This window comes from Cricetulus griseus, chromosome 4 (genome assembly GCF_003668045.3).
Source record: "Cricetulus griseus strain 17A/GY chromosome 4, alternate assembly CriGri-PICRH-1.0, whole genome shotgun sequence".
In the NCBI taxonomy this organism is placed as follows: Eukaryota; Metazoa; Chordata; class Mammalia; order Rodentia; family Cricetidae; genus Cricetulus; species Cricetulus griseus.
Genome location: NC_048597.1, coordinates 45,066,972 through 45,075,995, shown reverse-complemented (window position 1 = coordinate 45,075,995; position 9,024 = coordinate 45,066,972).

Here is a 9,024-nt window from a genome sequence, read left to right as displayed (position 1 = left end):
AAACAAAAACACACGGAGGTGGGCCTAGGCCCTATCGCAAAGGACATGATAAACTCTGATGACCCCCTATGGAAGGCCTCACCCTCCCTGAGGAGCAGAAATGATATGTGATAGGTAGAGTTTTAGTTGGGGGTAGGGGGTGGCAGGGAAGGAGGGGAGGGAGAGGGAACTGTAAAACAATCTTGTTTCTAATTCAAATAAAAATAAAAAATAAAAAACCTTAAATTCAAGAATGAATGAGGAGACATTAAAAGTGACACCCTATGTCTAAAATCCATATATGAGTGAGGACATACCATGCTGTCTTTCTGTGACTAGGTTACCTCACACAGGATGGTTTCTTCTAGTTCCATCCATGTGCCTATGAATTTTAGGATTTCATTATTTTTTTCCCACTGAGTAGTACACCGTTGCATGAAAATGTACCACATTTTCTTTATCCATTCTTCAGCTGAGGGGCATCTAGGTTGCTTCCAGGTTCTGGCTATTATAAATAATGCTGCTATGAACATAGTTGGACAGATGTCCTTGTTGTATGAATGTGCATCCTTTGGGTGTATGCCTAAGAATGGAATTGCTGGATCTTGAGGTAGATTGATTCTCATTTTCCAGAGAAACCACCATACTAATGTCCAAAGTGGCTATACAAGTCTGCACTCCCACCAGCAATGAATGTGCATCCTTAGAACAAAGGATTAACAGCCTACAATCCACACCACCAGAGAAGCTAGGAAACAAGTAGGACCCTAAGAGAGACATACATGGTCCCCGGGAGAAGGGGAAAGGAACAAGAGCTTCTGAACAAATTGGGAGCATGGGGGAGGAGGGTGGATAGGGAGGTAGGAAAAAGAGAATGGGAGAAGAGGAGGGGGATATCATGAGTGATCAGGAAGATTGAGTCAGGGGATGAATAGAAGAGAGTAAGAAAAGAGATATCTAAATAGAGAGAGTCATTAAAGGTTTAAAGAGAAATCTGGCACTAGGGAAATGTCCAGAGAGCCACTAGGATGACCCCAAATAAGAATCTAAGCAATAGTGGTGAGGCTACCTTAAATGCCCTTCTCCTATAATGAAATTGATGACTACCTTAAATGCCATCCTAGAAGCTTCATCCAGTAGATGATGGAAGCAGAAGCAGATACCCACAGCTAAGCACTGAGCCGAACTCCTGGAATCCAGTTGTAGAGAGGGAGAAGTGATGAGCAAAGGGGTCAAGACCATGATGGGGAAATCCACAGAAACAGCTGAATTGAGCAAGTGGGAACTCATAGACCCCAGACTGACAGCTGGGGAACCAGCATAGAATGGAACCAGGCACCCTGAATGTCAGTTAGGGGGCCTGGGCAGTATATGGGACCTCTGGCTGTGGAACCAGTATTTATCCCTAGTGCACAAATGGACTTTGGGAACCCATGGAAGGATACTCTCTCAGCCTAGATTCACCAGGGAGGGCCTAGACCCTACTCCAAAAGAAGTGACAGACTTTGATGATCTCCCATGGAAGGCCTCGCCCTCCCTGGGGAGTGGACTGGAGTGGGATGGGAGTGTAGGTTGGGGACATGGGAGGGACATGGGCAGGAGGCTGGGATTGATATGTAAAATAAAACTGTTTCTAATTTACATTTAAAAAGAAGAAAAAACAAGAAAGTGGCACCCTGAAACACAAAGTACTTATGAGAGAGTGCCATGAACATTACATAGAAAATTGCTCAAAGTTTCCAAAACTTTCAAAACAGGTGGAAGATCTCAATTTACACATAACAAGTGTAAATGTTAACTCAATAATCAAGAAACTCCAACAGAGGAAATCACCAGATATATTCCTTTGTGAATTCTACTAAACATAAAAATTCAGTAACTGTTTATATACTAATAAGAATATAATGAAAGAGAAATTCTGAAAATGATCTTATTCATATTACCTTTAAGAAATCTAGGAATAAGCAGGGCAATGGTGGAACACTTCTTTAATCCTAGCACTCAGGAGGCAGAGGCAGGGGCAGATCTCTGAGTTCAAGGCCAGCCTTGTCTACAGAGTGAGTTCCAGGACAGGAAGGAAGGAAGGAAGGAAGGCAGGCAGGCAGGCAGGCAGGCAGGCAGGCAGGAAGGAAGGAAGGAAGGAAGGAAGGAAGGAAGGAAGGAGGGAAGGGAGAGAGGGAGGAAGGAAGGAAAGGAAGGGAGAAACTAAGGAAGGAAGGGGAAGGAAGGAAAGGAAGGGAGGGTGGAAGGAAGGAAGGAAGGGAAGGAGGAAGGAAAGAAAGGAAGGGAGGAAAGGAAGGGGGAAGGGAGGAAAATATATGAATAAAGCTAACTAAGGAAGTTAAATACCACACAATTAAAACATTGAAAAATATGCTAGATTTATTTCTTTATTTACTATTTGATATTTTTTGCATTTATGGAATAAGTGAGCTACTGAGACAAATAGGTCTTAAAAGGATAAGCTATATTGCATTCAATTGGTTTTTAAACAGATTTTTAAAAAACCAAAAGAAGAAAAGCAGAACAAACCCACGAAATCCCCAAATCAACCAACTAAATAACACCAAAAGCAGAACATAAATTTGAGTGAGGGCAGAAGATGGGGGTGTATCTATGAGGGGTTAGGGCAAAGGGTGAATATGATCAAAAACCTAGTGCAAAATTACAAAAGAACTAATAAAAAGTTTCAAAGGATGAAGTTCAAATATCTGTAAACACATAAAATATACAAAATATCCTTAGCCATGAGGAAAGTGAAAATTGAATCTACCTTGAGATAACATCTTACCTTAGTGGAATGACAACAAATAACAACAGATGCTGTCGCCAGGCAGTGGTGGTGCACGCCTTTAATCCCAGCACTCGGGAGGCAGAGGCAGGCAGATCTCTGTGAGTTCGAGACCAGCCTGGTCTACAAGAGCTAGTTCCAGGACAGCCTCCAAAGCCACAGAGAACCCTGTCTCAAAAAACAAAAACAAAAACAAAAACAAAAAAACAAAAACAAAAACAGGTGCTGTCAATTATGCAAGGAAAGGGTATTCTTACACACTGTTAGTGGGTTGTAAAATAGCACATCCACAGGGCAACTAATCACAGAAAGGATTCTAAGTTAATGTCCCATGGAGATACTTGCACATCTACTTTCATTATAGCATCATTAACAAAAATGCCCTATAGAATCAGCCTAGGTACCCACTGACTGTGGTGATATGATGTTTATGATTTAATAAAGCTTGCCTGGGGATCAGAATGCAAAGCTAGCAACACTAGCTAACCATAGAAGCTGGACAGTGGTCACACAAACCTTTATTTCCAGGACTTAGGATACAGAGGCAGATGAATCTCTGTGACTTCAAGACTACATTGGGCTACATGAGAATGGGTCAGTCTAAAAGAAAAACAGAGCTCATGCCTTTAATCCCAGTACTAAAGAGGTAGGTAAGGAAGAAGCAAAGGGTCTCACGTGAGATTTAGTTTCCAGTCACAGGGAAGACAGGCTCTTCATTTCAGCCTTGGTAGAGGTAAGAGCTACTGGCTGGCTGCTTTGCTTTTCTGATATTCAGCTTGAACCCCAGTGTCTGTCTCTGGGTTTTACTATTTGTGCTACAATCGACAGATGTATAGATAAGGAAAATGTGGAATTGATATATATATATATAATATATATATAATTATACATATATATAATATATTAGCATATATATGGAGTCATATTCATAAAGAATGACATAAGAAAGAGAGAGAGAAAAGCTTTGCTGAAAGATGGATGCAACTGGCCACCAGCATATAAGCAAAATAAATCAGTCTCAGAAAGACAAAGGTCAAGTTTTTTTCCTATTTGTGAGTCCTAGATTTAGTATAAATATTTAAATCATGTGTGTGCATCTCTATATATGACTTAAAAGCAGAAGGAGTCTGTGAAAAGGAAGGAGAGTAGTGAAAAGCCAAAAGAAGAAAAAAAGAGAGGGAAAGGCAGGTTAAGAGAGACGAACATAGTCAAACTACATGGTCTACTCAAAAGAAATTGTCTTTATGAGACCCACTTAATTAATATCTGTCAATATCAATAATATTTCTATAAGCATAAACATACCGAGGTTAATAATCTAATTCTATATCTAATATAAAATATGTATTCACTCCTTATAACTTCCATCTAAATGGTTAGTCAGAAATAATCTTAACTTTAATTTCATTAAAACTTTATATTAGTTTATCATTTTAAAAATCCTTTTATGGTTTCTTTGACCACTTGCCAAAATGTATTCCCATTGTTAACTTGTGGGGATAATTCCCTTCCATGATCTCTGTTGTTTATAGGTGTCAGGCTGTATAAGGCTGGCAGTGCTCTCAGCACAGTCAAGAGGACTATGGGATGATCACTCCTCTGCCTTTATTCTTGCACTTTCCACTCTTTCTCTCTTCATTCCTTCTCATAGGCACCTAAACATCCTCCCAAAGCCTTTGTGTGAGTCAGAATATAAAGTGGTCTCCCACGTGCCCAAATATGGCCTAGAGTTTGAAAGTATTACAAAATTTCTCTCAAAATACATTCTTAGAATAGTGTGGTGGTTGATTAGAATCTCAACAAATTAGAATATGCATATTATGCATATTCATCATGCAGACACTGTACCTCTTGAGAACACTGACAAATACAAGCAAGAATGTAAAAGCACAAAGCTTGATTCCACAATAACGCTGCTAAATAACTTCAATTAAATTATTTTATATTAATATATATATATATATATATATATATATATATATATATATTTGAAAAACGTACATGAATATATTACTGTGTCTGAAACCATCTTCACAGTTGCCCCAGAGTGAAGGAGAAGCGATTTTCCCTTTCTGTCTTGATTGGATTCTTTCACATGCCAGAACCAAGGTCCCAACCTCATGCTTCAAACCCAGCAACCAGAATTCCTGCATTCAAACATCCACAACCCCACCCTATCGAGCACACTTCCTCCTATTCAAAGCAGAGAAAACACTGTCTGTGGGTTCACGGCCAGAAACTCACTATGCCACAGGTTAAATACGCGTAAATAACACAGTTTCTGGTGCTTTCTTTTCACGTTTTCTTGTTTTTATTTTTCTTTAATAAACACAGCTTTATAACTTTAAATGCCTTTAATATACAGAAAAGGGATGCTGTTTTCATCAGCCAATCAAGTCAGGAGTTATGAAACTGCAGCCAGTAGGTGAAAGGTAGGGGCGGGGCTTGGAGCAAGTAACTGTCAGTAAGGTTGCAGTTGCTTTGTGACTGTTCTGAAGTGAGAGGAAGGTCCAGGACCCCACTTCTCACATTTTTCAGGACACTCCTGGGCTCCGGATGGTGAGCCCCCTTTCTAGAAGTTGACCTTTCCTTTTGACACTTGGTCTCTGAATCTCCTCTCCTGGAGAAACAAAGAGAACCACAGCCTTCAGCTTTAGAGTTGACCCTTCCCTCTAGGCCATTCTGCCTTTCTCATCGCAACCAAAGGCTTCTGTAAGATCAATCACCTCATGGTAAATATCTGCTCTGCTCCTCCTCCATCATAATTTTTATATCAGTTATTCCTTAACCACTCACAGCCATGAGGATAATGACTTCCCACTGATGAGGTAATGAGAAGTCATGCCCTAAAAGAAAGTGAGTTGGAGGATTCCGAGGCAGGGCTGTTTATTATGACTGACCAGCACTACTGAGAAGTAGGGCCCCCTGTTCAGAGTCAGTGGGTAGGAAGGCAGGTTATTGTCTCTGAGTTCACCGTGCAGACATTAGGATGCTCAATTGTAACTACCCCCAATCTTGAGGCCTTAGATTCGCTGCCTGTGAGGCGGAGTAGGGACCCGCAATACCCTCCTTTGGGATATTTCTGTCACCCCATTCCTGAAAAATGGTGATGGCAGAAAGGAAAACTTCTTTTCAGGGACAAAGTGAATAAATGTGACTTCTACTACCACTGCTGGCTAAGGGCAATCTACAAAGCTGTGCTATTTCTTAGAGGCCGCCCATTAACTACCTTCATTTACAAAATGAAATATTTCATTGGTAAATTAATGCATCGAAACTACACAAGAAATCCACTATTTTTTCCATAATGGGACTTGTACTCATAAATTTTTTTGAAAAATATAAAGCCAATTTGTTCTGAAGTTTTGAATGTATTGGAAAGTTGATTGTTTTCACTACAACTTTTTTATACATATCTTTAAAATATTAAAAAATTGTACTACTAGCATCTGCAAACTAATTTAAGATAGGCATTTCCTCAGGAAAAGGCTATTTCATATATTTTAAGTCAAAGTTGTAAAATTTGGAGTCTAAGCATTTACCACACCATATAAATGCCACACTGATAAGAAATTATGTTGAACTTATTTGGGGTATCCCCGAATTTCAAGGATAATCAGAAATTGAAGGAGCTGCATAATTTCCTGAAAGTAGTTCATTAGAATTAAATGTGTAGACACTAAGGTTTTAAAGTGATTTTAGAAATGAGAAAAGTGTTTTGGGGACTGTGTGCTCCTATCTACAGTTCAGAAGACCAGAGACCCCTCTGCTGTATCAACTACAGAAAGCACACAGAAAGAATCACAGTGCAACTTGTATTGTTCCTAAGACCCACAAGGCCCCCTGGGCCAATTACATTCACCTTTGAGGGTGGTATCAGGCATCAAGATGCTTTTCTACTGAGTGATTTGCCATGCTGCCCAGATGGAATATCTCCTATTCAAGAGACACAGCTGAGTGCTTTTGCTCCATTCCAGATACACTTCAAGTTCTTTTTTGTTTGTTTTTGTCTTTGAGGCAGGGTGTCATGTAGCCCAGTCTGTCTTCGAATTTGCTATGTATCGAAGGATGGTCTTCCTGTCTCTATCTCCAGAGTACTGGGATGACAGACATAGATCATCTTGGTTTGTTTCTGCCGGTCTGAGAATTGAATCCAAAGCTTTGTGTATACTAAACACGAGCTGCAGTGATTCAGCCACCTATTTAGTTCTATCTCAAGCTCCTGATACATTAAGAATACATCAAGAGACACACATACCATTTGATGAAAACACACACACACACACACACACACACACACACACACACACACACACATACACACACATCCCTAACTGTAGAATCTGGCCTGATCCTCACAGTTAGGGCTCAGTGTTCGGGTAACCTGACTGACTGATAGGCTTTGGCTAGGGCAAGTTGTCTTATTAGACACAATCCCACAAAGCACCAAGATTACATATGAGATGTCAGGCTGTGACCTTGAGAGGCAAAGGCAGTCAGATCTCTATGAGTTTGAGGCCAGCTAGAGCTACACAATGAGACCCTGTCTCAGAAACAAACAAACAAATACAAGAGTGAAACAGATATAAGAACCTTGTGCATGTTCTGTGATCCCACACATTCCCACTCACACTTACCAAAGAGTCCTTTGCTGCTTTTCTGTGTGTCACAGGGTCATTTACTTGGGTTTATGTTCACTATAGATAAGATTTCCTGACACACTCAGTGGCAGAATTGTCCGTGATTTACCCAACTTATAGGAAAGCTTCATCCCATAGACCGTTTTCAAAATGGCCCAAAGCCCAGACTTATATAGGGAGTTCTTCATAGCATCATTTTTACCTAGATGTCCCATGGTAAATAGTCATCCTAACTGCTACAGATAACAAAATCTGCTGGCTACAGATGTATTTCTGATTGTAAGCATCTTTGTCATAAAACCTAATCAAAATCAGAACTTGGGTTGGAGATGGAAAACTGAGCAATTGTTGCCCTTAGACTCAGACTGGGACAATTGCAGTGATTGTTAAATAGCTACATATTAAATCACCTGGGACATCTAGGCCATCTTTGAGTAGACTACTCAGCATCATTATGACTCTCCAGAGGATTTCAGAAAATAGTAGATGCAGAGAGGAGTTGCACTGGATAGGAAATTAAGGGGATTTGAAAACAAACCCATGAAGTTAGAGAAATCTGGCTTTGACACTACAAAGAGAAGCTTGCCAGACCTCTGCATCGGGACAGCCTGATCATGGAGTTTGTGTGCTCGTGTGATCCAGTGACTATAAACACCATGTACTGGTCTAGTTGACACAGTGACAGGGAGAAAGCAGTATGCAGCCTTTTTACAGGAGAATGAGTTCATCAGTATAAAAAAAGCATAGAAAGCAACTGGATGAGAGTCATGTGGGTGATTTGTTTTACTGTTTACATATGTACTTCACCGTTAACAATAAGCATATATTCATCTCATTTCTTTTTCAAAATATTTTTATAACCAGAAAAGCATATCGTGTATATGTGTAATATATGTTTGTATATTTGAGGTCAACAGGGGCACAAGGAGTCGTTATCCCATCCCACAAGGTATGATTTCATGAAGTTAAAGACCTTTGTTGTAAAACTATATTACCTTGGGAAGAGATAAGTTGTCTGAATGTGGCCACTGTTCATTGTTTTGCACTCTTATCAGAATGCTGGCCTGCAGGTGCTCCTCTGGGGATAAAAGAAAAAGTTTCTATCAGCATGGCCTGTTATTGCTGTCTTTTTGAAATTATGATACAAATAAAAATGCTCCTTCACCTCCACAGACAGTTGGATAACCTGAGGACTAGTCTCACAATGTCATACCCCCAGAGATGGGTCACCTGCACTAGCTGAGGTCTCAATGTTGGGAGAAGGGTTAGGTGAAGAAATCTTCTGGGTAGGTGCGCAGGTACAAGGCAGGCAATGACTGCGTAGCACTCAGGACTGGGAGAGGATATGCTATATCGATAGCTAGTCCCCAGAGCCTGGGATTCTGGCTTATCCATTTTATTTCAATTGGAAGCATCGAAGAAAAGAGAGCCTTCCTTGATGTTTACAGACCATGAGTGAGGACTCAAGATAATTAGAGAAATAAGTGATTTTCTTCTCTTTTAGCAATGCATTAGGAGGACACCAAGAAGAAAACCCTTATTTCCTTTGATCCCTTCTGAGTTTTGTAGAGAGACATAGGACTAGAGACAGACAGACTGTAGTTAAACAGGAGG